The sequence below is a fragment of the Kogia breviceps genome, chromosome 1, assembly GCF_026419965.1.
Source record: "Kogia breviceps isolate mKogBre1 chromosome 1, mKogBre1 haplotype 1, whole genome shotgun sequence".
In the NCBI taxonomy this organism is placed as follows: domain Eukaryota; kingdom Metazoa; phylum Chordata; class Mammalia; order Artiodactyla; family Physeteridae; genus Kogia; species Kogia breviceps.
In genome coordinates, this window is record NC_081310.1 from 135,950,738 (window position 1) to 135,977,571 (window position 26,834).

General features: G+C 44.1%; 1 protein-coding gene and 1 non-coding gene across 8 annotated transcripts in view; both read right to left on the minus strand.

Annotated features, from left to right (window-relative positions):
* ST6GALNAC3 (ST6 N-acetylgalactosaminide alpha-2,6-sialyltransferase 3) overlaps positions 1-26,834 on the minus strand; it is a 701,711-nt gene that overhangs the window by 637,726 nt on the left and 37,151 nt on the right. The window lies entirely within an intron of this gene.
* Positions 24,134-24,298, minus strand: LOC131747163 (U1 spliceosomal RNA). The gene has a single exon (XR_009332798.1). It is a non-coding gene; the product is annotated as a U1 spliceosomal RNA (small nuclear RNA).

Genomic DNA, 26,834 nt, shown 5'->3' on the forward strand with positions numbered 1-26,834 from the left:
AAGCAGTTTGGCCCTGGGTAAGGAACTGGATTTCCAGCCTAGACAATCCCCATCCTGAAGCCCAAGGTAACCCACAATTTCCCTTGTGGGGATGTGATCTCAACTGGAGGAAAAAGGAAGCCAGTAATGTCTTTTGCTCAAATACTGAAGATTACACGCAAAGAATTATCAAATCAAAATCTTTTGAGCTGACGGAGGTGGGGGGCAGGGTGATTCTGCTCCATTGGAAGTTTCTACTCTGAACAAAATGACGTGAACTTTCATTGCATGTATTTGGGTCCTATCTCTGTCTATTTCATGCTTCTTGACCATTATCACTTGGATCACCTGCCTCCCAGAAACATGTTTCTACCAACACACTTCCACTGTGGAGCATGTTTACTTAGAGCAAGTTAAAGAAAATCTCATTCTCACACAACAAAACTCTCCCAAACATTAGGTCTATACAGCAGCTAACAGCTGAAGGTGCCTAAAAAAATGGCAAGAATGTCCGGAACCCCTCAGGCTTCCCAGACAGACATAATATAATAGAAAGGACCAGCTCCACGGAGTCTGCTGCCAGGTAGTCGTTTAGCCTAGCAATAACCTCCTCCCTGCACTGAAAACGGATGTCCACACAGGCAAACCTCACTTTCAATCCCTCCTCTGTCACTTCCTGGCTGTATAATGTTGACCAAGTTACTGAACAAATCTGAGTTTTGGCTTTGCAAACAAAAAAGTAAGTTAAAAATGTCAACTTCATAAGCTATTGTAAAACTAGGTGAGATGTTATTTTTGAAGCACCCACAGCTGACGCTGACACCGGATAAATGATGGTTAGCATCAGTACCAGGATTTGTACGAGAATTGCCACTTCTGAGGCCTATAGATTCAGCAGACTTTGGGGGAATAATCTCATCAAAGGGTTATTGACAAAGACTACAATTCCAAATCATCCTAACCAAGGGAGTGAAAAGAAAGACATAACTTCCCAAATATTTCAAACCTTTTCTGAACAACAATAAGGTTCCTGAAATTGGCATGCACAAAAGATGTCATATAATTCTAGGGTTAGATGCCTCCCCACCTCTGACGCTTAAACAACTGTAAAAGCTATTTATTACCAGGCATCTTCTGGGGCTTGCTCATCTAAAAGGAATATTTTACAGACACACACACACACACACACACATTGGTAAACAGTTCCACTGGGGATTTTTTTTCTCCTGTGAAAACCAAGTAGGATAGAATTAGCTCAAGGATTTCTACACAGAATCACAGAAGACACCACTTAATGAGATTAAAATTGAGTTTATCAAAGATGACTAGATGATATATTATAGACCGCAAACTTACCACTAATTTCAAAGCCCTCGCCCATTAGCAAGTCCTATAAATGCATTTATTTGTACGCTGTACCTCAAGGAACAAAGAGCCTATTGACAACAAAGGTATTTTGGGGAAAGTCTGCCTCCCAACAGAAATAAATGCATTTAAAACAGCTATTGACCAGGCTCCCGCCATTTAGTAAACCCTCTGAATTTTGTTTTTGGAAGTGCACTTATAAATGGCCTGTAGCTGTCTCTTTTTATTAGCTCTTTACAATGAAGGATATAAACTTCTCAAATAAAGCACCTGTATTAAAAGTCCACCGTGAGCCTGTTAGTGGTAGGCAGTGCTGCTTCCCCGCCCTGTGCAGAGGATTCCGGAAGACTGCACACGAGCCAGCACGAAAGGCCTGACCTCAAAAGAGCCCCATCCCGCACAGAGGTCTTTAATGAGCCAGAGCAGAAAAGCCCGGCGTGTGCGCCAAATCACAGACTCAGGGGCACAACTCTAGGGTGAGGCGGAGCCTTTCAAGAGCACTGCTGTGGGCGCCCCTTTGCCACAACAAAACAAGGGACACGTGTGACACCTGGCATCGATTACATGTGCCCAAGATCAGAGCAGAGTCCCATGAAGGGAAAGCTGCACTGGGAAGGAAAGCAGTCGCCTTTCTACCGCATGCTTGTGTGCTGGGTCAGGCCTGGAAGACAGAGGCTGCCTGAAAGGAGGAATGATGTCTCACGAGGCAGGTAGCCCTACCACGGGTGCTCTCACTGATTTCAGTTTCACAGCGTGGTAAAATCAGACGGCATATTTTTTAGCCATCAAAACGCACAGTCAAAAGAACATAGGTTCTTGAAGTCAGCCCCACATCAGATGAATTTTGACGTTGGCCCTTATTAGCTCTATGGTCTGGGCAAGTGACAGAAACCTTTAGAGCCTTCATTTCCTCAACTGCAAAATAGGGATATAATGTCCCCCTCACTAGATGCTGTAGTAAAGGAGATAACTTATGTAGAAACTCCCAATTTGTCTCTGTCACATCAGTAGATATTCAATATTTGGTTCTTTTTTAAAACAAGTCACATGACAACATGGAAAATACATATTAAGTTCAAAAAGCAAAGCATTAACATTAACACAGTCTGCGCCATGGAGCAAACAAATACACAAAACAGGTAGAAGGAAAAGCACTAGAACCTTAGCCATTCTACCTTTGCATGGAGGGATTATGAGTAAGTTTTTTCTCCTTTCTTAAATTTTCTTTGAAGAAGAAAATACTTTTATAATGGCAAAATTTTACAGTTTAAGGAAAAGGTAGTTATTAAAACTGAGAGTTCACAATGAGGGATCACCTCACATCAGTTAGAATGGGCATCATCAGAAAATCTACAAACAACACATGCTGGAGAGGGTGTGGAGAAAAGGGAACCCTCTTGCACTGTTGGTGGGAATGTAAATTGACACAGCCACTATGGAGAACAGTATGGAGGTTCCTTAAAAAACTACAAATAGAACTACCATATGACCTAGCAATCCCACTACTGGGCATATACCTAGAGAAAACCATAATTCAAAAAGACACATGCACCCCAATGTTCACTGCAGCACTATTTACAATAGCCAGGTCATGGAAGCAACCTAAATGCCCATCAACAGACGAATGAATAAAGAAGATGTGGTACATACCTACAATGGAATATTACTCAGCCATAAAAAGGAATGAAACTGGGTCATTTGTAGAGACGTGGATGGACCTAGAGACTGTCATACAGAGTGAAGTAAGTCAGAAAGAGAAAAACAAATACCATATATTAACGCATATATGTGGAATCTAACAAAATGGTACAGATGAACTGGTTTGCAAGGCAGAGACAGAGACACAGATGTAGAGAACAAACGTATGGATGCCAAAGAGGGAAAGCGGCAGGGGGTGGTGGTGGTGGTGGGATGAACTGGGAGATTGGGATTGACATGTATACACTACTATGTATAAAATAGGTAACCAATAAGAACCTGCTGTATAAACAAATAAATAAAATTTTAAAAAACACAATAAAAAGCACAAACCAAAAAAATTTTAAAATTAAATGTTTGACAGTATTTAATTAACTGTGTAAAATAACACTAAAATTATAAATGGTCCCAGGGTTATTGTTAAAATTAATTTGACTTATAAATTGAATAAGATATATATGCTGAAATTAAAGAAGAAAAAAAAAACCACTGAGTTCTTGAAAGAGACAGTGTGTCTGAAGCAGGGTGGTTTTTATGACACAGACAGAGAGCAGTACCTTCTCGGGGCAGCCAGTAGAACACTAATCACAGCAGAAGTTCAGTCACCACACCTTGTGGTCAGGAGCACACAAACAAGAGTCAACGGAGTATTCCAGGGAAGGCTGAACAGAAGTCACTGTTGCTGGCTGTACCCACTAATAAAGAGGAAGCCCAGCAGTTAGTGGGCTTCTCCAGATACTGGGGGCAACACGAAACCCATCTGGGCACCCTTCTGGAAGCTGCCTTAGAATGGGGCTCTTCTCAGCAACAAGCACTGGAAGCTGTTCAACAAGCTGAGGCCCAGGCGCTGACCTTTTGACCTTAGTGCTCACTAGCCCTGTGGAACTGTGGGTATCGTCAATGCCCACACACCCTGATTGGAGTCTATGGCTGCAGGAAACCACACTAGGGTGCCAGACTCTTGGATTCTGGACCCACAAGCTGCCCGAAGCCACTGCCCAATATACACCCTTTGAACTGCAGCTTCTCACTGCTGTTGGGCTCTGGTGGAGACAGAACACCTCACCATCAAAGGACCTTATGTGACCCTGAGGCCTGAGGTAACCATCCTTGCTTGGGTTCTCACCGATCTTACTAACAAAATGGGACAAGTTCCATCATCAAATGGAAATGGTACATCCAAAACTGAGCCAGGCCAGGATCCCAAGGGATCCGCGGACTCCATGAGCAGATAGCCACCCTGCCAGCAGGAACAGTGTCCTGTAAGGGATGCCCTGGCCCCTCCCCTAAACACCTGGGGGCCACCCCTTGAAGAGGTTCTGGCTGAAGGCATGGCCTGATTTAATGATGGTTCTGCAAAATTGAAAGCTGGTGGAGTCCACTGGGCTGCCACAGCCATCTGCCACATGGATGGCCACCTCTTCACAGAAACTAGAGGACGCTCCACCCAGTGGGCTGCATGAGGCTGTGCAAGTCAACCCACCCAACACGCCTCGCCAGATTTTTACTGATTCCTGAGCTGTGGCAAACAGTCTAGCCATGTGGTCAGGAGACTGGCAACTAAACAACTGGACTATTAAAGGACTCCCCGTGTGAGGACAAGGACTGTGGCAATACCTTGCCACATGAAACAGGCAAACCTCTGTCACTCATGAGGATGCTCATGGCAAAGGGCCTTTCAAAAAAGAACACGAATGGTGGAATTCCTTAGCCAACAAGCTGCAATGGTAGTCTACTGGGTGCATTCGGAACCAGTCGTGGAGGCCCACCTCAGATGCAGGAATGGGCCAAATCCCGGGGAGTAATCCTCAAAGATGCAGAAGCCCCGGATGTGGTGCACATCTTGCAATTCCTGCCAACAAGCCCAAGCAGTACGAGGAGAATTAGGACATATCTGCAGGGGCATCTGCAGGCTTGGGTTTGGCAGACTGATCATATTGGATCTTTAACACCCAGCTATGGATTGCTCTGGTGACTCACAGCCATTGATACTTCCTCTGGATATGGAACTGCCATCCCCATGTGGCACCCACATGCCAATACCACCCTAGTCACGCTGGAAAAAAATCTCTGCCACATGTTCAGGTAACCTTCTGGCCCCCCCAGTCAGATCAGGGAACTTCTTTCACAGCACAAACCACACAAAAACCGGCACAATCCCATGGCATACACTGGACCTTCCATATTCCATACCACCCACAAGCTAAGGGAGCCACTGAATGGTGGAATGGAAGACCAAGACAACAATTACAGAAGAGATATCAAGGATTATTAGCAGGATGGTATCCTTGTCTCACTACAGACATTCGGACACTCAGGGGGATGAAGTGGTCAGTGTCCCCTCTCCCCATACCTCCTGAGGTCAGAGATGCTCTAGCACTGCGACACATACTCTGGAGAATACTGAGCTTGGAGTGGGTGGAGAACCAGGCAGTAAGTAGCCTGAATAATTTATACTGAGGAATCCCAATTTCAGTATACCTGACCACTCTTCTTTTTTCCATCTTCAGTCCTCTGCCCAGGAAGGTTTGTGGTCCATGCAGCAGTAGCACTTGACACAGGTCCCCCACCCCCATTCTAACTTGGAAGTCATGCTGCCCCACGGTGCTTAGCTCCTCTAGGACTTCACAGGGAATAGGGAGGGGGGTCACAGAACACCACAATACTAGGATTCCCTGGTAGCAACAGGAACTCCCACTCCCCTGTACGGGTAATGTTATAAGACATGCAAAGTTTGTACAGGACATAACTTCATTGCCTGGATTGAATGATGGGCTGAAAGGACTGAGTGAAACAGCAAGAGCAATGGGTTCCGGAGGAGGTACTGGCCCCTTAGTTGGGACAGACAGCGTGGGTGGCCATACCCACACACTCCACACCTTAAGTGACAACAGGAGCATACCCTGCCTTGGGAGGTATGGGGGTGGGGGGAACACAGATCTCTCTCTTCCTCCCCAGGACGCATGGTGATGCCTAGATTGACAACACCCTCATCAAAGTCAGCACTGCTGTAGCCAAATAAGATGACTTGAAACAAAGCTGGATCTGCCACCCAAGACTGAGAACCCTTTTGCCTCAGACCCCCACCTTGGTGGCCTGGCTGATACATAATGACACAGGCCATCAATGGATCTGTCCACTGAGTGACTCCACTGATACAAGTTCACATGCAGGATCATTCCAGTGTCCTCTGCTTTAATGTCACCTATAACATGACTGGAAAGGACCCCGCAGGGGGTAAGGTGTTGCTGACTCATACAGGCAATCTGGGCAGAGGCAGAGGTGTAAATATTTCTCTTCAAGCCACAAGCTGGCAACAACAGGCAGAGACAAGGTGTAACTGGATTAGTCAATGATATAACAACACCCTGGTGGGAGTCACTTGTTCTCACTTGGGATATGTTTCTTGGTGGACTTCAATGGGCTATGGCCTTTTCCCTAGAGAAGAGTCTTGCTGCCTCTAGGTCTTAAGACCCACCATCCACGTGGATAACTGCATGGCAGGTTAGAGAGTCTCCACTCTGCTGGCCCATCGAAGGGTGGCAGGTGACATCCTTCCCAAGGGGAAGACTGACAATTGGTTCCACTCAACTAAAATTAAATACCAGGATAGCACACAGGCCCCAGAAAAGATGATATACACCCCACTCCTTGACCATGGCAGAAATAGCTAACTCCATCATCTAGGCCATTCAGGACCAAGAGGGCTCACTGAACTCGCTAGCCAAGCTGATCATGGGTAACCAGATCACCCTGGATTACCTGCTGGCAGAACAGGGTGTCCTACCCAACACCTCTTGCTGCGTGTACACCAACAGTTCGGGGAAAGTCAAGACCGAGCTGGAGAAAAACCATGCCAAAGCAGGATGGTCAGCATCTGTAAATCCACAGTCCCGTTCACACGCATTGTTTAACCTTTCCAGCTGGCTAAACCCTGACACCTGGGGCTCCTGGCTGAGTGCCATACTCCAAGAAAGTCTGACTTCTTCAGAAGGCCCTGTTAGTGGCCCTGACCACCTGCTGTCTCAAGTGGGCAGGCTCTGTGAGGCTCTGTGGGGCATGAATCACACAGAACACCCCTTTGCCTCACGTTCAGGGTGGCCAATGGTCCCATTGGGTGTGATGTGCTTTGTTTGTTTGTTTTTTTTCCTAGCATCCCAGGGAGGGCTGGAGGTGGACTGTTGGGTGAGCAGCCTTCGCACAACCTGTATCCTCTCCCCAGCATTGACAATTGGTGCTCTGGGCCTGGGACCTTCTCTTATAGGGAGGCCAGGTGTCAAGCTGCTACTTGGCCCCCAATTCTTCTTCCTTATGAGAAGAAAGTGTTCCCTGTCTGGGTGGTACGTGGCACCTAGGCAGCCCCACTGGCACATGTGCCCCCTGCCTTCTCCACAGAGAGATAATGGGGTCTTTGCCTGCAGAGGGGTCTATGCAGTCCATCCTCCTGTGTCAGTTATCAGGAGAAACTTGCTGGCCATGAGACAAGAACACACCAGAGACGCTGATCTTGTTGCATCACTTCTCCTTTCTGAGTAAAGCCGTGTTCCAACTAGCACTTCGTGTGATAAGTCTTCTTGGAAACTTGGAGCCCACCAGTGCTACAGAGGATTGAGGGCTGTGGACTCCTACTTCTGGGGCTTGGCACTGTTATGCTCTTTGCCGTCCGCCATGTGGTAGGAATCCTCACCTGGGACTGGTAGCTGGATCTTCTTGTCTACGCATAACAATGTCAGGTAGCAATAACTGCTACGTGGAAACATAAATCAGGTTATGGAAAAAGAGAGACGTGGGGTGAATTACAAAAGATGAAGTTGGGTCATATAGGACCTTAAAGATGAGATAAAGACTGCGGATGTTCTAATGTGATGCGAACAGTTGGAGGGTGTGCCTGTGGTCACCTACCTTGTGTGCATGTCCCCAGGCACACAATCCATGGCTCGTAACACTAACAGGAGGCTGCCTCCTTGAATGAGCAGACAGCCCTTCCATAACTGCCATCTTAGAAGACAGACACCACTGATACACTACCAAGTGGCTTTGTGGAATCTTTATTCCAATCTCTTGATGCTACTGAAAATAATAATAATAATAATAATAATAATACCTTCCTCAGCACCATGGTGAGGAATAAATAAGATAATCCACGTAAAATGTTGAAAACAGTGAGTGCCATGAGAACATCATAAGTGTTTATTTCAACACAGTAAAACATAAGAATAGAAAAGCCCACTGAACACAAAAAGTTTATTGTAAATAAATACTCTTGACTTTATTTCCATTTCAAATTTACAGTAAAGTCTACACTGTGAATAACATACCTGTTGCCATATTCCCTTTAGTTGCTGTCTCAGTCAGATGCTATAGCAAAAATAACATAGGCCGGGTGGTTTAAATGAACATTTATTTCTCACAGTTCTGGGGGCTGGAAAATCCGAGATCAAGGTGCTGCAGATCCGTTGTCTGATGTATAGATAGCCACCTTCTCGACGGATCCTCACATGGCCAAGAGAAAAGGAAGAGAGACAGACAGAGACAGAGATGAAGACAAACAGAGAGACAAACACAGAGAGAGACAGACAGACAGAAGGGAATCAAGCTCTCCCCTATCTCTTCTTATAAGGGTACTAATCTCATCATAAAGGTCCCACCCTCATGATCTCATTACCTCCCAAAGGCTCCATCTCCAAATACCATCAGATTGAAGATTAGGGTTTCAACATATGAATTTTGGGGGGCACACAAACATGCAGTCCACACCAGTTACCATGTACCCCTTCACCACCATCTGTTATTAAGAGAGTAGAAAATTTATATTTTTTAGCCAAAGCAGATACAGTATCACTCTGCTGTCAACAGAAATATTACTAATGGCCTAGGGCCCCCATGATGGTTTTTCATGTTGAATAAAAGCCCAAGCCCCAAGGCCAGTCAGTCTTCCCCAGAGGGAGTTGTTTGGGCCTCTCCATGCTGCTTGGGCTCCTGTAACACCAGCTTCCTTGTTTACACATCCACCCACATCTTTGAGGCCATGCATTTCACAAAGCCCACCACAATGAGCACACAAAAATCTTAAAGATGATGCCAGAAATCTATTTCCTACCTCAAAACTTCCCTTTTAAAAGCATCACTGCAGGGCTTCCCTGGTGGCGCAGTGGTTGAGAGTCCGCCTGCCGATGCAGGGGACATGGGTTCGTGCCCTGGCGCGGGAAGATCCCACATGCCGCGGCGCGGCTGGGCCCATGAGCCATGGCCGCTGAGCCTGCGTGTCCGGAGCCTGTGCTCCTAAACGGGAGAGGCCACAACAATGAGAGGCCCACATACCGCCAAAAAATTTAAAAAAATAAAAATAAAAGCATCACTGCAGATCTGGGAAACTCTGAATTTTGTTTTAATCATTTTCTTACGTTTCTCTGAGTTTTGGAAGTACAAGACCTAGTTTACTGAAGGCATGAAGGTTACAAGGCTCCTGGACTCGAGAAGGCGGAAACAAGACATGTATAAAAGATCCGGGCTGGACTTGTTTAGAACTACCATCTGAATATCCACTGTCCACCAGGTACTTAATATGTACACTCTTATTTATTTATTTATTTATTTGTCCTTTTGTGACTGGTTTATTTTTTTTTTGAATTTTTGAATTTAATTCTATTTATTTGTTTATACAGCAGGTTCTTATTAGTTATCTATTTTATACATATTACTGTATACATGTCAATCCCAATCTCCCAGTTCATCCCACCACCACCCCCCACCACTCTCCCCCCTTGGTGTCCATACATCTGTTCTCTACATCTGTGTCTCTATTTCTGCCCTGCAAACCAGTTCATCTGTATCATTTTTCTGGGTTCCACATAGATGCGTTAAGATATTTGTTTTTCTCTTTCTGACTTACTTCACTCTGTATGACAGTCTCTAGATCCATCCACGTCTCTACAAATGACCCAATTTCATTCCTTTTTATGGTTGAGTAATATTCCATTGTATATATGTACCACATCTTCTTTATCCATTTGTCTGTTGATGGACACTTAGGTTGCTTCCATGTCCTGGCTATTGTAACTAGTGCTGCAATGAACATTGTGGTACATGTGTCTTTTTGAATTATGGTTTTCTCAGGGTATATGCCCAGTAGTGGGATTGCTAGGTCATATGGTAATTCTATTTTTAGTTTTTTAAGGAATCTCCATACTGTTCTCCATAGTGACTGTATCAATTTACATTCCCACCAACAGTGCAAGAGGGTTCCCTTTTCTCCACACGCTCTCCAGCATTTGCTGTTTGTAGATTTTCTGATGATGCCTATTCTAACTGGTGTGAGGTGATACCTCATTGCAGTTTTGATTTGTGTACACTCTTTTAATTCTTAATATATCATGGCACTGTAAATATTATTATCCCCATATTATAGACAAATTAATGGAAATACAGAGCAGTGACATCATGTGCTCAGAATAAAGGTGGAGCTGGGTCTCTAGCTCATGGTTCTGACTCCAAGGTCCACACTCTCTCTTCTGTTAGATGTTGCTTCCCAGAGCAGCAGTCAGAGAACAGTACCCATTATATGAGTCAGGAGATGCTCACTTGATTATAAAAAAAAAAAAAAATGCACTTCATCATGAAATGTACTCCCTTACGTCTGTAAGAGACATTCATTCCTCACCAAAGGAAAACAAATGAAAGAAAGAAGGACTTTTCCCTTAAGGGGATCACTACCAAGTTTCATGGTTAATAATTAATTCCATTTGAAACAGGGCCCTAAGGTTAATGAGTGAGTGAGAGAAAGAGGGAAAGACATGCAGAGGAGAAGCATAAAAATGACCCTAAGGAGATGGAAGGGCTTGGAGAGGGAAAGTATTAAGAAAATAGAAGACTTTGTGTGTTCTGTTTTTCTTGAAATATTAGGAGTAACTTCCTTATCAGCAAGCCTCTTGAGACAGAACTCTGAAAACATCTTTCAAGGCAAAGAAATGAGGCTCTTTACTATCTGGGGAGGGTTTCTATATTAACTTAAGTCTTGCAAATCCAATAAGATTTCCAGACAGACTCCCAGGAGACCTCGCTGTCTCCAACACCAGCAGGAAGATTTACACTAACTGAATGTGGCTCTTCCACAGGGCCCGCTCAACTGGCTCCATCTATCTAAATAGGATTCTAACATAGAAACTGGGAATTAAAATAGGAGACTGGAGACCGGTGGGTGTCAGTGAATACCTTAGCAAGGGCACAAGTCATATCCTGACTGGTATCTAAAAATATATCAGGATGAAGCAGATCTTGCTGTTAAACAGGAGGCAGAGACACAAAAAGGAACCATCCCCAGATCTGCAAAATCTGAGAGGATGCCAGAAGCAGTCCACAACAAAGATTTTGAACCCAGCTACAAAAGAGTCTGCTGTCTGCGGATGGGAAACACATGTTTTTTTTGTACAGAGAAACCCACTTCTGATCTTCTGACTGTATTCTAGGTACTGAAATAAGATGACAAAAGATTCTTTATGGCTCCTTCCAGATGGACAACAGAGTCTTGCACTGCAACTTGAAAGGAGTTCAATGTGAAGCTGAGTCCCAAACCACCATTCACATTCTGATCACCAGCACTCAGTGTTTCATCATTCTGCTGTATCTGTATCTAAACATTTTCAAGTCCTCAGACCCTACCCAAAGTCATGAACAGTTTGGTAGGATGCAGTGCAGATGCAGCGCCAACACAGCCCAGAAACACAGTGAGACACCACCTGTGTCTTCCTGCAGAGGAAGGAAGTAGGAATGGACTGGACAGTAAATGGTTATATAACTTAGAGAACACTTGTAAATCACACCTTCTAGTCGATGTGAAATATACCGTTCAGCAAGAAAAAAAGCCCATCTTGTTTCATGTTGTCCTGTAACTATCTCCATCTCACACTTGGTCATTGTTCCTTGCAATTGCCTGGAAGTTAAATGCATCTTTTCAGGAGTTTCAGGTAAATGCTGCACAGCCAGAAAAGAGAAGGGCTCCTACCGGGATCGTGTCTCATGTGCATTTTGATTATAAAGTGTTCCAAATTTGTCAGTGGGTCTTAGGAAGTTCAGGTAAGAGCAGAACAGGTAAATGAAAGCCCGAGATACACACAGACACATATAAAAATTATTCTGAGTCATTAAATGTGAACTCTTTCCCTCATCAGATCTTTCACCAGTATGTGCCAGTTCAGCCATATTGGTTGTTGGTAAATGGTGGCTAACTCTGTGCCTCCCCACAATCTAGTAACTAAACAGTGAGTAGCAGAACCCAGTCCAGGGTGATGGCCAGCCAGCACTGTCCTGAGCGGCTGTGCTCATACCCCACCCACAGGCAACGAGCCAAGGGATGTGAGCACGGTTTCCACTTCCTGTCCAATGTTATAACTACCTCTAATAGCTGAATTAGTTATTCATTTACTCCACGAAGATTTACTGAAGTTCTTGCGTGGTTTAGACATTGTACAGGCCCTTGTAATACAGATAAACAAGAAGGATCTTGTTCTCCTGGATTCATAGACTAAAGGGAAGGGAAAGACAATTAAACCAACAGTGGCAGCCCAGCATCATCATCAGCATAGTGGTAGAGGAAGCCTGGAGCACAATGGAAGCACCTAACCTAAACGGAGAAAGTTAGCCAAGGCAAGGCAAGGGAAGGCAGTCCTGTGAGGCATAAAGAAAGTCTGGTTTGGCTAGTGCGTAGGGAGCTGGGGCTGGTGGGGAGAAAAGCAAGAAATGAGGCTGGAAGGACTGACAGAATCCAGAAAACACAGGTCCTTGTAGGTCATGGAAAGGAATATGGACTTGATGATAAACGCAAGGACTTTTATGTTCTACAAAGATCGTATTTGTTGTACTGAAGAGAAGGGTCCTGGAGGGAGCAAGACTAGAGACAATGAGGAAGGAAGTGGGGAGACTGAGGCAGACATAGATAGAGAGAAGACGGTGTCCTGAGCTACTGCAGTAGCAGAGAGTGTGGAGAAAAAAGGGTGGACTCAAAAAGATTTAGAAGCAGGGCTTCCCTGGTGGCGCAGTGGTTGAGAGTCCGCCTGCGGATGCAGGAGACACGGGTTCGTGCCCCGGTCCAGGAAGATCCCACGTGCCGCGGAGTGGCTGGGCCCATGAGCCGTGGCCACTGGGGCTGCGCGTCCAGAGCCTGTGCTCCGCAACGGGAAAGGCCACAACAGTGAGAGGCCCGCGTACCACAAAAAAGAAAAAAAAAGATTTAGAAGCAGAATCGATGGGCCTGGGTATTGACTAGATGTAGGGATGTAAGAGAGAGGCAACAAGGATATTATTGCCTGGGTACTTGACTTGGAGAAATGGATGGATGTTAGCACCACTCCTAAGATTTGAAGACAAAACAGGACAAAAACAAACATGGGAGGAAGAGTCAGAGTCTCACTGAGGACATGCTGAGCTTTGAGGTACCTACAGGGCAACCCAGTGAAGTCATCCAGGAAGCAGCTGAGTTAATGATGTCAGGAGAGGGGTTGGGGCAGAAGACACAAATTTGGGTGTCATCAGTCTAAAGATGGTAAATGAAGCCATAAACATGGATGGAATCATCCAAGGAGAGGAAAGTGAGAAGGGGAGGGAAGTGAAAGAAGAGGGCTGAGGTCAGAACTGTGACATCACTCACATTTAGGGCTGTCTGACTGAGAAGAGCCTGCAGAGGAGCCCCAGAGAAATACCAGAGGATGGTAAAAATGAGGCCAAGTGCCAACCAGCAGACACTTGGTGATCAGTAGTCCCAGTGCCTAAAACCTAAACAGGATTTGATTAGTGGGTCCAGGACCACAAAGGCGAGGGGTAAGGAGAGGAGGGGAAGTTTATAATTCACTTGATCTTCTGCTCTAAGAATGGATTACAGCAGACAGAAATCTTGTTAGCTACTTATAGGTTGAGAGGGCCTATCCCAGAAAAATATAATGCAGGCCATGAATGTAAGCCACATTTGTCATTTTAAATGTTCTAGTAGTTACAGTAAAAAAGTAAAAATAAATAGGTGAAATTAATTTCAGTATCATACTTTATCTAAACTAATATAGCAAAATATTATCATTCACTAAGTAATCAACATAAAAAATTATTAATGAGGTATTTTACATTGGTTTTTTTTTTTGGTATTAAGTCTTTGTCATCTGGCATGTATCTTACTCTTACAGCAGATTTCATTTGGACTAGCCACATTCTAAGTGCTCAGGAGCCACATGTAGCTGGTGGCTACCATATGGGACGATGCAGGTTTGCAGTTTACACACAAACACTTTACCTTTCCCCAAGTTTTATTTAAACAAATAAGAGCTCTGAAAAAGTGTATGATCAACAAGAGCTCTCTGAAAGGCCTAGGTAGCAAGTAGGATATCAAATCCAGATGAAGGAGATTTGGAACAATTAGGGAGCTTTTTTATTTTTTATTTTTTTAAATTTATTTTTGCGGTACGCGGGCCTCTCACTGTTGTGGCCTCTCTCCTGCGGAGCACAGGCTCCGGACGCGCAGGCTCAGCGGCCGTGGCTCACGGGCCCAGCCGCTCCACGGCATGTGGGATCTTCCCGGACCGGGGCACAAACCCGTGTCCCCTGCATCGGCAGGCGGACTCCCAACCACTGCACCACCAGGCAAGCCCAGCTTTTTTATTTTTAACACTGTCACAAACGGAAAAGAAGTTGGGGACAGGCTGACCTCGTGCTCGTTGCTGAACAGGGCAGCAGATGACAGCTGCTGTGAAATGGAGATCAGAGCTGGTTCTCTGTTAGGAATAAGTCAATACAGCTTTTTAATACACAGTAGGTGGAGTACTGCATGTCACCATCCAGGGACATGCTACATTACACAAGGTCAGGCGGGGGGAACTGCAACCAACCCCTCTCTGGCCCAGTCAATGCCGTCTAAAAAGTTTTCTAGCTGGAGCTTCTCAGAATCATTTAGTCATCTCTTCACATCACCTTGAAAGGGTGCATGTGATTTCCTCATCATGGGGATGCTACACAGGACTCGGCTCTGGCTCTCCTCCCACCGCCAGCTCATCATCAGCGAGCCGGGTGCCCAGAAAGGAAGAGCAGATGGAGATGAATCGAACTGCCCAGCACAGGATCACCGGGTACTCCAGCAATCATAGTCAGGAGCCCAGCTCAATTTGCTGGCCTCACTTCTCCAGCTTAGACCTCACAGCTGCACCTGAAACTAAGAGCATTCTTTTTCTCTTCCGATAACTCCAAAAGTTGTTACATAGAAACTCTCACCCCCCAGGAAGAGGAAAGGGGGAAATGTTAACACCTAAACTTAGGAAATGTAAGCAGATTCAGGCCTACCCCTCTAGCCTTCTGTCTCACATGTCCTTACCTTCCCCACCTCCCATTTTCATACTTTGGTAATAAAGTACAGCTGGTGCGCCCCCTCACGCCCCTGCTTGCATACGCACACACACGAGTGCACACGCACACCCCCGCTAAGAGGAGAGGCAGAATAGTGTTTGTGTAGTTAATAGATTAGGCTTTGACGACAAACGCAAATCTCACTGCTGACATTTGCTAGCTGTGTGAACTTTGGCAAATGACCTCTACTACTAGTTTCCTTACCTGAAAAAATGGGGAGAATACCATGCCAACCTCACAGAAATGTGTGAGGATTAAAATGAGGTAATGTATTGAATAAGCATAATAGAAATTAAAATGAGTAGCACTGACCCTGAAACATGCTAAGAAGTATATAAGTGATTACTATTACTTATTACACCACTATAGCGTGTTCCATAAGTGGTAGCTATGATTATTGTTCTTAAAATCTCTACTCCTTTCTTCAAAGCTAACCTAGCTATTACCTCATTCTGCTGGCTTTTTCTCTCAATGCCACTCTACCAATCCCCTAAGTGCCACACATAAAAGCACACTCACACACTCATTTAGATTTGATGCCCCTCCCTGGGCAGCTGGTACTTCACACACTGCCCATTCTTAACTCAGTGGTGCTATATACAGTAACTATCTGCTTATGGTCTTTGTCACTTTCCTACAGCAATGCCTCCTAAATGCTTTGAGGTGGTTATACGTGAGCAGAGACAGGAAAGAAGGGAGCGAGGGAGCCATGTAGATATCTGAGGGAAGAATGTCCTATGCATGATTAAGAAACAGCAAGAGATGGGGGCTTCCCTGGTGGCGCAGTGGTTGAGAGTCCGCCTGCCGATGCAGGGGACACGGGTTCATGCCCCGGTCCGGGAAGATCCCACATGCTGCAGAGCAGCTAGGCCCGTGAGCCATGGCCGCTGAGCCTGCGCGTCCGGAGCCTGTGCTCCGCAATGGGAGAGGCCACAACAGTGAGAGGCCCACGTACCACAAAAAGAAAAAAAAAAAGAAACCAGCAAGAGAGCTGGCATGGCCAGAGCAGAGTGAATAAGGCAGAGAGAGGAGAGGTCAGAAATGCAAGGCCAAGGGGGCCAAACGGTAAGGCCCATTACCCATGGAAAGGGATATGGATTTTTTTTATCTGAGTAAGATATAAACTTCCTGGAGGGCTTGTGCAGAGGAGTGGTGTGGTCTGACCCACATTTTTAAAGGCCATTCTGGCTTCTATGTGGAGAACAAACAGTAAGGAGGCAACGGTGGACACAGAGGGACCAGATGAAAAGGCTTGAGCATCAGTGGTCCAGGTGAGAAAGGGTGGTGTGCAAGGTGGTGATGGCAGAGATCCCAACAGGACTTGCTGATGGACTGGATGGAAAAATAAACAGAGGACGACACCTTGGTTTTGGCCCTAGAATCTGGTGTGGTTAGCCAACTAATGGCTCCCCAAAATATCTGTAATCTAATCTCCAAACGTGTGAATATGTTATCTTCCATGGCAAAAGAAACTTGCTGATGTGTTTAAATTAAGGACCTTGAGATGGGGAGATGATCCTGGATTATCTGGGTGGGCCCAATGTATCTCAGGGTTCCTCATAAAGGAAATATGGAGGCAGGAGGGTCAGAGTGAGAGAAGGAGATGTGACAGTGAAAGCAGAGGTCAGAGCGATGCAGGGCCAGTAGCCATGGAATACAAGCAGCCTCCAGAAGCTGGAAAAGATAAGGAAATGGAGACTCCAGTAGGAACGCGGCCCTGCCAAGACATTTTAGAACTCTGACCTCCAGAACTGTGAAATAATAAAGTTAGTGTTGTTTTAAGTTAGTGGTAACTTGCTACAGCAGTAATAGGAAACTAAAATACCTAGGTTTACTATGAGGCCATTTATTGAGACAGACAGCACTGGAAAAGGAGCAGGAATCAGGAGCTCTTGTTAGGTCATGCTGGATTTGAGGTACTCACTAACCTATCCAAGTGGAGATACCAAATAGATAGATGATGACCAAGGCTGCAGCTTAGAGGGAAATTGGAACTTCATGTGACCTTGGGAAAGTCCTTTAATTTCTCTGAGCTTCAGTGTCTTCCGTAAAATGGAGTTATATCTTATTTATCCACCTCAAGGATCAAAGGAGACATTTTATGCAAGTGTTCAGGGTGTGCCACTAATATAAGGCATTTATTATTCCTATAAATTGGCCTCTAACCCAAAGGCAACGGGAGTCATTTTTCCAAGACCTTTAAAGCCTTTTGTCTCTGCAAAGCTCCACAGAATGCACAGAGCGGCACTTGGGGCAGGAAACACCAACCCTGGGCATATGCCCCATTAACAGACTGTAATGAAAAGCCCACCCTCAGTGCTCTCCTCACCTGCCTCTCTCTCCCCAAATCCAGCCACACCAGACTAGCTGTGACTTGCTTATATCCAACAGCTGAGTGATGGCGATGTCTCTTTTATTTCCTCCTAAATGGTTAGTGGGTTTGAAAGGGCCTTAGGGCCCAGTCAAAAAAGTCCAAGCTCCCACCAAATGCAGGATCCACTCATTCGTTCATTGTACAACCATTTGCTGAGCCCAAGCCCTGTGCTAGGATGGCCAGGTAGAGTGGAACACAAGGCAGAGAGGTGCTCCCAGAGCCTATTCCTCCTAGGACCTCTCATCCACCCTGTGAGGGAGGCATTTGCCTCTTCACAATGCTCTGGAGTCCTATGGACCTTCCACTTAAGGGGCGCTTTGGGGCCAATTCCCAAACCTACTTGACTCTCAGTTTCATCATCTATAAAATAGGGACTACAATCCCTGGAAAGCACTTAGCATAGTACTTCATACCCATTAAGTGCTCAATAACTGGAAGCTTTCATTGTTATTGTTAATGTTATTCAAGTATCACCTACATTTTTTTAAATAAACAGCCTAAAATATGTCTTCTGAAATACCCAGTATGACAGAGTATACTGGGTATGCTCCTCCTGACAGCCTTAGAATATCTGAAGGCAGATTTTATTACCCCTCTTCATCTCTCTTCCAGGGCTAATATACCCAATTCCTTTACCCTCCCGCACAGAACCCAACTCCTAGAATTTCTTCCCATCCTCCTTGCTTGTTCCTTTGTGTATTATTTTCGGCTGCAGCCCTCTTAAAATATGGCCCTCGGGCTTCCGTGGTGGCACAGTGGTTGAGAGTCCGCCTGCCGATGCAGGGGACACGGGTTCGTGCCCCGCTCTGGGAGGATCCCACATGCCGCGGAGCGGCTGGGCCCGTGAGCCATGGCCTCTGAGCCTGCGCGTCCGGAGCCTGTGCTCCGCAACGGGAGAGACCACAACAGTGAGAGGCCCGCATATCGCAAAAAAAAAAAAAAAAAAAAAGGCCCTCCATGGAACCCAGTTGTATGATCAATGTCAAGTATAACGGAACAATCATAGAGTAAATGTCTAGAATTAAAGGACTTAACAATCATTGCTTCAATTATTCATGAGCAATCCCAAAGATCCATGACATGTCCTAGTGTGAAATTTCACTGAAGTACAAATTTGGCTCAACTACATGATGCAACCAGTGTTTGGGACAATCATTTAGAATCCAGGTGCCGCATATCTTTCTAGCAATAAAACTTGGAGATTCCCTCCTTGTCCTTGGGTTCAATAATACCTGCGAAGTGATTACTAACTCAGGTTTCTTGTGAAAATTTGCCATCAAGCAAAGGAAGATACTTTAGTAAATAAGGCTCTGCATAGGAAACACATGATCCCTAACAGAAATATGATTTGGGACAAACAAGGACCTGTATAAACATTTCCATCTTCACAAGTCTGAAGGTTTGGGATGGCCTCAAACTGTATCTTTTGCAAATGTCATTTGCCCTCTGTATACATATCAATGAAGCCAAAGAATGAGCTAGATCTTCTACACATGAAATAGGCAACACTGTGTGTACAAAACTGAATTAAGAACCAGGTCCCTGGGGCTTCCCTGGTGGCGCAGTGGTTGAGAATCCGCCTGCCGATGCAGGGAACACGGGTTCGTGCCCCGGTCCGGGAAGATCCCACATGCCGCGGAGCGGCTGGGCCCCTGAGCCATGGCCGCTGAGCCTGCGCGTCCGGAGCCTGTGATCCGCAATGGGAGAGGCCACAACAGTGAGAGGCCCGCCTAGCACAAAAAAAAAAAAAAAAAAAAAAAAAAAAAGAACCAGGTCCCTGAGTTCCACAGCCAGCTCTGCCAAGCACTGCATGACCTTACGAAACTGCCACTCTTCTGGGTCTCAATCTCTCTGCCTATCAAATGAGAGGTTGGAATGAGTCAAGAATTCTTCACCTGCTGTCCAGGGACAGATAGGTCAGGGGAGATGTTTACCCACTGAAGTTTTAAAGATATGGATATGTACATTTTAAGGATAAAAGAGCCATAGCATTTATCAAATTCTAGGCATTGTAGTAACTGCTTTATGTAAAAGTACCCATAATAATTGCTAATATTAAAAGCTTACTATGTGCTTCATAAATATTATTTTACTGAAGCATAATATTCTAATGCAGTAGGTACTGTTACTAACCCATTTTATTTAGAAAGATCAGGTAACTTGCTTGAAGTCACTCAGTGTGTGAAGAGCAGAGGTGGGGTTTCCATACAGGCCTGAATCCACAGAAGCCTGTTCTCCACCGTACTACACTGTTTCACGATGAGCTCAGTAACTAGGTAAGAGGACTAGTTGGTATCACACCACCGTAGAACTGTCTTTAATTTGCCCATTTTCAGGCTAGCACTTTCTCCAATCTCAGCAGTGGTTTGCAGAGGCTGGTCATTCAAATGAGCAGGTCCAGAGGCCAGACCAGCGCGAGTGGCCCTGCCATTAGCAAAGCTGCTCACTCCAAGAGCTGCAAGTGCAGCAAAGACTGAATTCAGAAAATGTAGCCGGTCAAGCTTATAAATAAACCACATTTTTTATTTATGCTAATACTATTGCTGTTTGTATCGCCTTTACAAAGAAATAAGACCTGAGTGGGCTTTAAAGACTCAGATGAGAGAGAATACTACAGGTAAAAAATTTCACTTCTTATTAAGCTTTTACACTCAAATCCATAAATTATCTTGTTAAAGTGTTTCTGCTTATGCAGCAGTTTCCTTGGAACACATTTTCATCCTTGGGAAATGTTAGATGAACTGAATTTCTCCTGTTCCTTTGTATCCTCAAACTAAAGTAGAGGATAATTGACTTTCCATGACTTCACAAGCTTTGAGGCCCACTTACAATCAGAAGACGGCCCTAAAGCAGAGTTGTAATATATGTCTATAAATGTCTGCACACACAGAAAAAAATAATTTTACATTAGTCACTGAAACTAACTCTGGCTAATTTTAACAAAAAGTGGGGAGAGAAGATTTTTTTAGAGGAATACTATTATATTGTGGAATCCAAGGCTAAGATACATACTAGAAAGGTCTAGAACCAAGGCCTGGAGCGTGTGGTGGACTCAGGAATAGGTCCTGTGTCTCTGATTTCACCTTAAATTCTCTCTGTGGATTTGCTTCATTCCCCCATCTCTGTGTCTCAGGCCCCCTGACAGAACATGGCCTCCCAACAGCTGTGCACTTTTGTCCCCTGTTTCAGCCACCAGGAGAGAAACTAACTTCTCTTTCTCAGTGCCAATTCCAATACCCCAGGGAATCAAATAAGAAAAAACCCTGGATCAATCCACTGTGGTTCAGACAGAGTAGCCTAATGCAGCATGACTGCCTCCATGATAATCATGGAGATATAGTGATAGGGAAGCAATTTCCAAAACAACAAGGGGGCTAACAGAGGGGTGGCCAAGCTACACACAAATGAAATAATATGTGTCCCCTACACATCCTTCCTGAAGTAGACATTTAAATCAACTGAAAGCTCCTAGCTCACAGAGTCCAAAGCCCTCAACGTGGCTAGGAGTCTGACCATCTGGCCCCTGACCTCTGTTCTATCTGCCCTGGGGGTACACTCACCCTCCCGCACTGAGCTGTAGTCACTGCATCTCTACAATGACAAAGTTCCTTCTCACTTCAAGGTCTTCACATAAAGTCACCACACTCTCCACGCCTCCCATCTAGCTACTTCCCCCTAGCATATCTTCCACTTAGACTTCCTCATAACACCTATACCAGACCAGATCACAACTTCAAGTAAAAGGCTGTGTAGCCACTGCTATATTCAAAACAGATGACCAAAAAGGACGTACGACATAGCACAGGGAACTCTGCTCAATATTCTGTAGTAACCTAAATGGGAAAAGAATTTGAAAAAAAACAGATACATGTATATGTGTAACTGAATCACTTTGCTGTACACCACAAACTAACACAACATTGTTAATCAACTATACTCCAATATAAAATAAAAAATTGGGGGCTTCCCTGGTGGCGCTGTGGTTGAGAGTCCGCCTGCCGATGCAGGGGACATGGGTTCGTGTCCCGGTCCGGGAAGATCCCACATGCCGCAGAGCGGCTGGGCCCGTGAGCCATGGCCGCTGAGCCTGCGTGTCCTGAGCCTGTGCTCCGCAACGGGAGAGGCCACAACAGTGAGAGGCCCACGTACCGCAAAAAATAAAAAATAAAAATTTTTTATAAAAGCTGTATAGTTTTTCAGTTGATGTTTTTTTCTTGCCTCTCATACTGTAAACTTAATGAGAACAGAGCCTATCTCTCCTCTCTGAATCTAATTCCACAGTGCCTAGTATGGTGCCCTGCAATAGCAAACGCTCAAAAATTAGTTAATGCATATTTTCAAATGAAAAGATGAGCAAGTGAACCAGGCCAAATCCTAAACTTTCAAATGAACAGTATCCAAAAGTTAAGAGTAGCCTAGAATTAAATAAAGTATTTCTCACACCTCATTTTCCAACTCAGAACACTTCCACAGACAGGAACCAATTGGCAGGTGATGGGTGGCAAGGACAACCCCAAAGGCACAAAGGATGATGCTTTGTTACACCACGGCAACCCTGAAAACAAAGTCAAACTGTGGTCCACCAAGAAGCAGAGTTTCTGCACTCGAAGAAGCCAAGTACATGTTCCTGTCCCCAGTGCTTTTCTGACAATAGACTATTAGCCACTCACCTGAAAACCAGACACCCCAAAACATCAAGCTTCTTTTCAACCTAAAATCAAAAGATACATTACCAAACGACCATTGCCTAAGACCTACAGCCCCTGTTAAGTGTAAATGACTTGTTCTGTGGTTTTACTACTAAGTGTGACTTTGGAATATGATTGTCATGTAGTAAATTTAAATTCTTCTGACATTAAAAAAAATTATAGCTACTCCAAATCAGTCATAAATCAATGGGGGTGAGAGTCTGCTACCCAATTTACTTAAAGACATACTAAAATATACTGACACAGAAGATACATGAAAACCAAGCCTAAGCTCCAAAGGCCAAATTTTCCACCACGAAGTGCCTGGAAATATATCCTGAAACATAATACATCTAACAAGTGATTCTACAGTAACAGTCTCACTTATTTTTTTCTTGAAAAAACAAGCCCAATTCTAAAAGGTGGAGAACAAAATATGAACTGTGTCATTATTTTAAGTGAAGATAAAGTTGCCAGGTCAATTATCTGCTATTATGGGGATTCTCTCTTCTTGATCTCAGCACACTTTGTACTCTCTTTAGGATATCTCCTCCACTTAGCAAGCTCTCAGATCCAGGAGAGGAAACTTATCACTTCCATACACTCTTCCATATGTCCCTTTCTTTGCTAGTTCTTTCCATGTAGGTTTTTTCTTCAGCTGCCCAAATATCTTCTCTTAAAAGTAATACAGAATACTTAATTATGCACCCTTCATTTTAGTAAGATATATTTTGTAATGAGGAAAAAATATATGCTCATGGTAGAAGTTGTAAAACTAGAGAAAACCAGAAACAAGAAAATAAGCACCTCTCATTTCATCACTCAGAAGTTTAGTTAACACTCCTCTGGGCTTGGTGTAGGACACAGTCCTTGTTCTAGGAAAGAAACTGATAACCAACCATTACACAAGTAATGAATTGCAATTCTGATAAATGCTACAAGGAAAAAAATACAGGATAGGATGCTATGAAAATTATAATGGGACTTCTTACTCTACTTAATATCTTGGTGCCAAAGCTTCCTATACTTTTTCAGAGAAACTGTTAAATATACATAAGTTTTATCCACCTGGGATTGGACAGTACATACGACTTGAAGATAAAAATTTCATTTGTCATTTCCAAAGCTAACTACCACAGACAAAGGAGTTGTTTATCTCAGAATTTCTCTAAGAATTCCTAGGAAACAACAGAAGGCAAGACAGCCATCAATGAGTTACAAATGGCCACAGATGAAATCAAGGAATTATGTTTTCAGGATCACTCTGAAGCAGTCAAATAACCTCTGGCAAAAAGGAAGCCATTGTTGAGAGCTAGAAGAGGTCATCACATCATACCAAAGGTAAAATCAAAAGCATATAAGAACACTTTCCAGATTCTTCTTCTTCCTTCCAGGGTCTTACAAAGTTGCTCACCTACCATTACTTTATCAGAGTTCTAGGTCTGCAGAGAAGATCCCATAACAATGTCATTTGGGAACTCCTCCACCTCATCTGTCCTTTAAGATCTAGGTAGATCTTAAAGATTGGCTAGGAACCCCCTCAACTCCATGCCCAGTAGAAATACAAATCTCTCGCTTAGATTTCTGCAGATTTCTATATGAGGCTATGTTCTCATGGTCAGAGTCTGCCTACAGGGTTTTATTTCCATATCTGATATCTCTGTTACACTCAGCATTAATTTAGACAAATGATGCAGTCAAGTTTCCCACATTTTGGGGAAATCGTAGGGCTCACCACACCCGAGCATAAGGGATGAGCCTCACCCTGGGAAAACCACCTTCTTGATCATGGTATCTTCCCCTGCCAGGTAAGTATTCGAATTTATTTTTGACATATGTTTAGGTACTGGTCTCCACCTCCTTCATAAAAGAAGCAAGACTTCTAATTCATAGTAAGTGATATCATTCTAATTCCCCTAGGAGTATCAGTATCCAGGTTTACATTCACACTAAGGTTTATAAGCTATAGATAACTGAGATCAGATTCTTTCCTGAGCGCAAGATTCCAGGGGAGGAGAGGATGTGGAATATGAGGGAACTGAAAGAATGAAAAGGAATTATAAAGAGGCCCCGTGGGTAGAAGGTAGAGAAAGAAGAAATGAGCATGGCCAGCCCCATTGGTTTCCATCCAGATATCAAGAAGCAAACAGACAAATTAAACTTCAATGATAATTCTCAGCTCACTGCCTGATCTTCTCATAGTGTGCTTTATAATTTTAAAAATGAATGTTTAATTTAGTACATTTTCAAATACTTTCAAATGGCCATTTTTTTTTAATGTGGAAATTCATCTTAATAATTTGTTAGTAGAAGAAACCATAGAAGTAAAAGTAACGTGATCCCTTTCTAAACCTGAAAGAACACACTCCTCAGCCTTATTCTCAGCTAGGCTCTTCTTTACCTTCTCAGTCAGTTCCTATACTTCAGAAGAAATTTCCCGTCTCGGTTTTCAGGGAAGAATGACTTCACCCAGGCTCTGTGTGGTGCCCTGGCAGGCAGGCAATGCAGGAGCAAGTAGCGCAGATACGGCCTCAGCCACTCCCTGCTCAGCCTGAGAGGGGATCTGCCAGGCCAGAGAGGAATCTGGGTTCTCCAAAATGCTACAGCAAAATAGTCTGGCACTGAGCAGAACACATCACCCAATGGTCAGGAGCCACTGAAGACTTCAGGAAGGTGAAGATAGGACTTGGCTTCTTCTCCTTTGAGCAGAACATTCCGGAATGACATATGGGAAGCTCTAGATAATAAGTCCCTTTGACCAATTATACCATAGCTCCTAAAAACAAAAGACAAATGTCCAGCCCTGGGATCTCATGCCCTTTCCACCTCACCTCAGTTTACAGGAGGCTCTGTTTTTCTGCGTGGAAACACAATGCCACTCTAGCTTGAGAACTCTCCTGTTACTCTTACTGGAGAGGGAGCAGTGAGTGTGTAACCAGAAAGTCAGCAAAAAATTCCATTCACTTTTTTGTAACCCGTCAACTTCTGTTTATAACAGAAGTCAGTGTAAACCACAACAGCAATGAAGCCCAGGTACTGGTACCTGGTACAGGGACCAGGTACTGTGGTTCTCTTCCTGTATTCTAGGACTCTGAGTGATGTATGATTCCTCCTAGGAATGCAAATGGTGCACCAGACCTGTCAGAGAAACTCTAAATCATCCAAGAAAATAAGATGAAAACAGAGTCAATGAAACCTCTCATAGAGTGGCAGCTTTGTGATTACCTGTCATACTGCTGTGGACTAAGGAACCCAAAAGGAAGATGCTCTTTTCCTTTAAGTGTAAAAATCTTCATTTTCTTCAGACATTACACACACTCACATACACATACACAAACACATCTACAGAACTGAGAACTCATTTTATTGGTATTACTTTTTTCAAAATGACTGAGACTTACCTAACCCACTATGCCTAATCATACCTGAGATTTTCTTTTTCCTCTCTCCTAGAACCTTTATTTCAAAGTATTTAAATTCCCCATAAAATATTTTAGAGACCCTACATACCAAGTTTCAGAAGCCTGATGGATGAAGACAGCACCTTTGCTAAGGACACCTCTTTGATCATGAGTAATTCTGCATAGTTACTTTCTTTTTTAACAGCCTTGTATAGTTTCAGTGATGAACAAACAGAACTTGGCTGAACACAGTGCCATCCAAGAATCTGGGCTGAATTTCTCTCTATATTCATAAATGAAGAAGGCCTTGATTTGGAGATTAGAATGTGATTAAACAAGTAAGGTGGTACATCACAAAGCTGGGGTTCCTAGCTGGGAGTCTTCAGATGGGCTTCAAAGGTCCACGAATCCGTTCAGACTACATGCAAGGCTGTGGATTTTTATGGAAAAAGAATCCATAGCTTTCAATAAAAGCATTGGTGAGCCAATGAAATTTAGGAACCTTAAGGAGTACAGGCAATAACCGTTTGCTGAATAAATGAACTCAGGGAGAACAGCTTATCACCAGTCATAACCTTCCATGATCAAAGTCTTCTTTGGAAGCGGTGGAAAGAAAATTGGAGATATTGAGCTATTACCACATATGTAAGAGCCAGGCTCTGACCAAGTTGCTGTTCTGTCCCTCAGTTCTTTTACCAAACATTACTCTTTATATATAACTCTTTTCCACACTTTTGAAAATTGCTTCAAGAATTAGGGCTCTGTAGCCTAGATGCCAGGAGATCTAAATGTCTCCAGAAAGAATGTCAGAATGTGAGCTGCAAGGATAATGGAAAGGCCTATAGGAGCAAGAAGACAGGGACAGTTAAGTACACTGGGGTGCAGAAGGAAGAAGTGGGTGGAAAAAAGAACCTAGACCTGCCACAGAAGCTTCCATTCTTCACCACATTG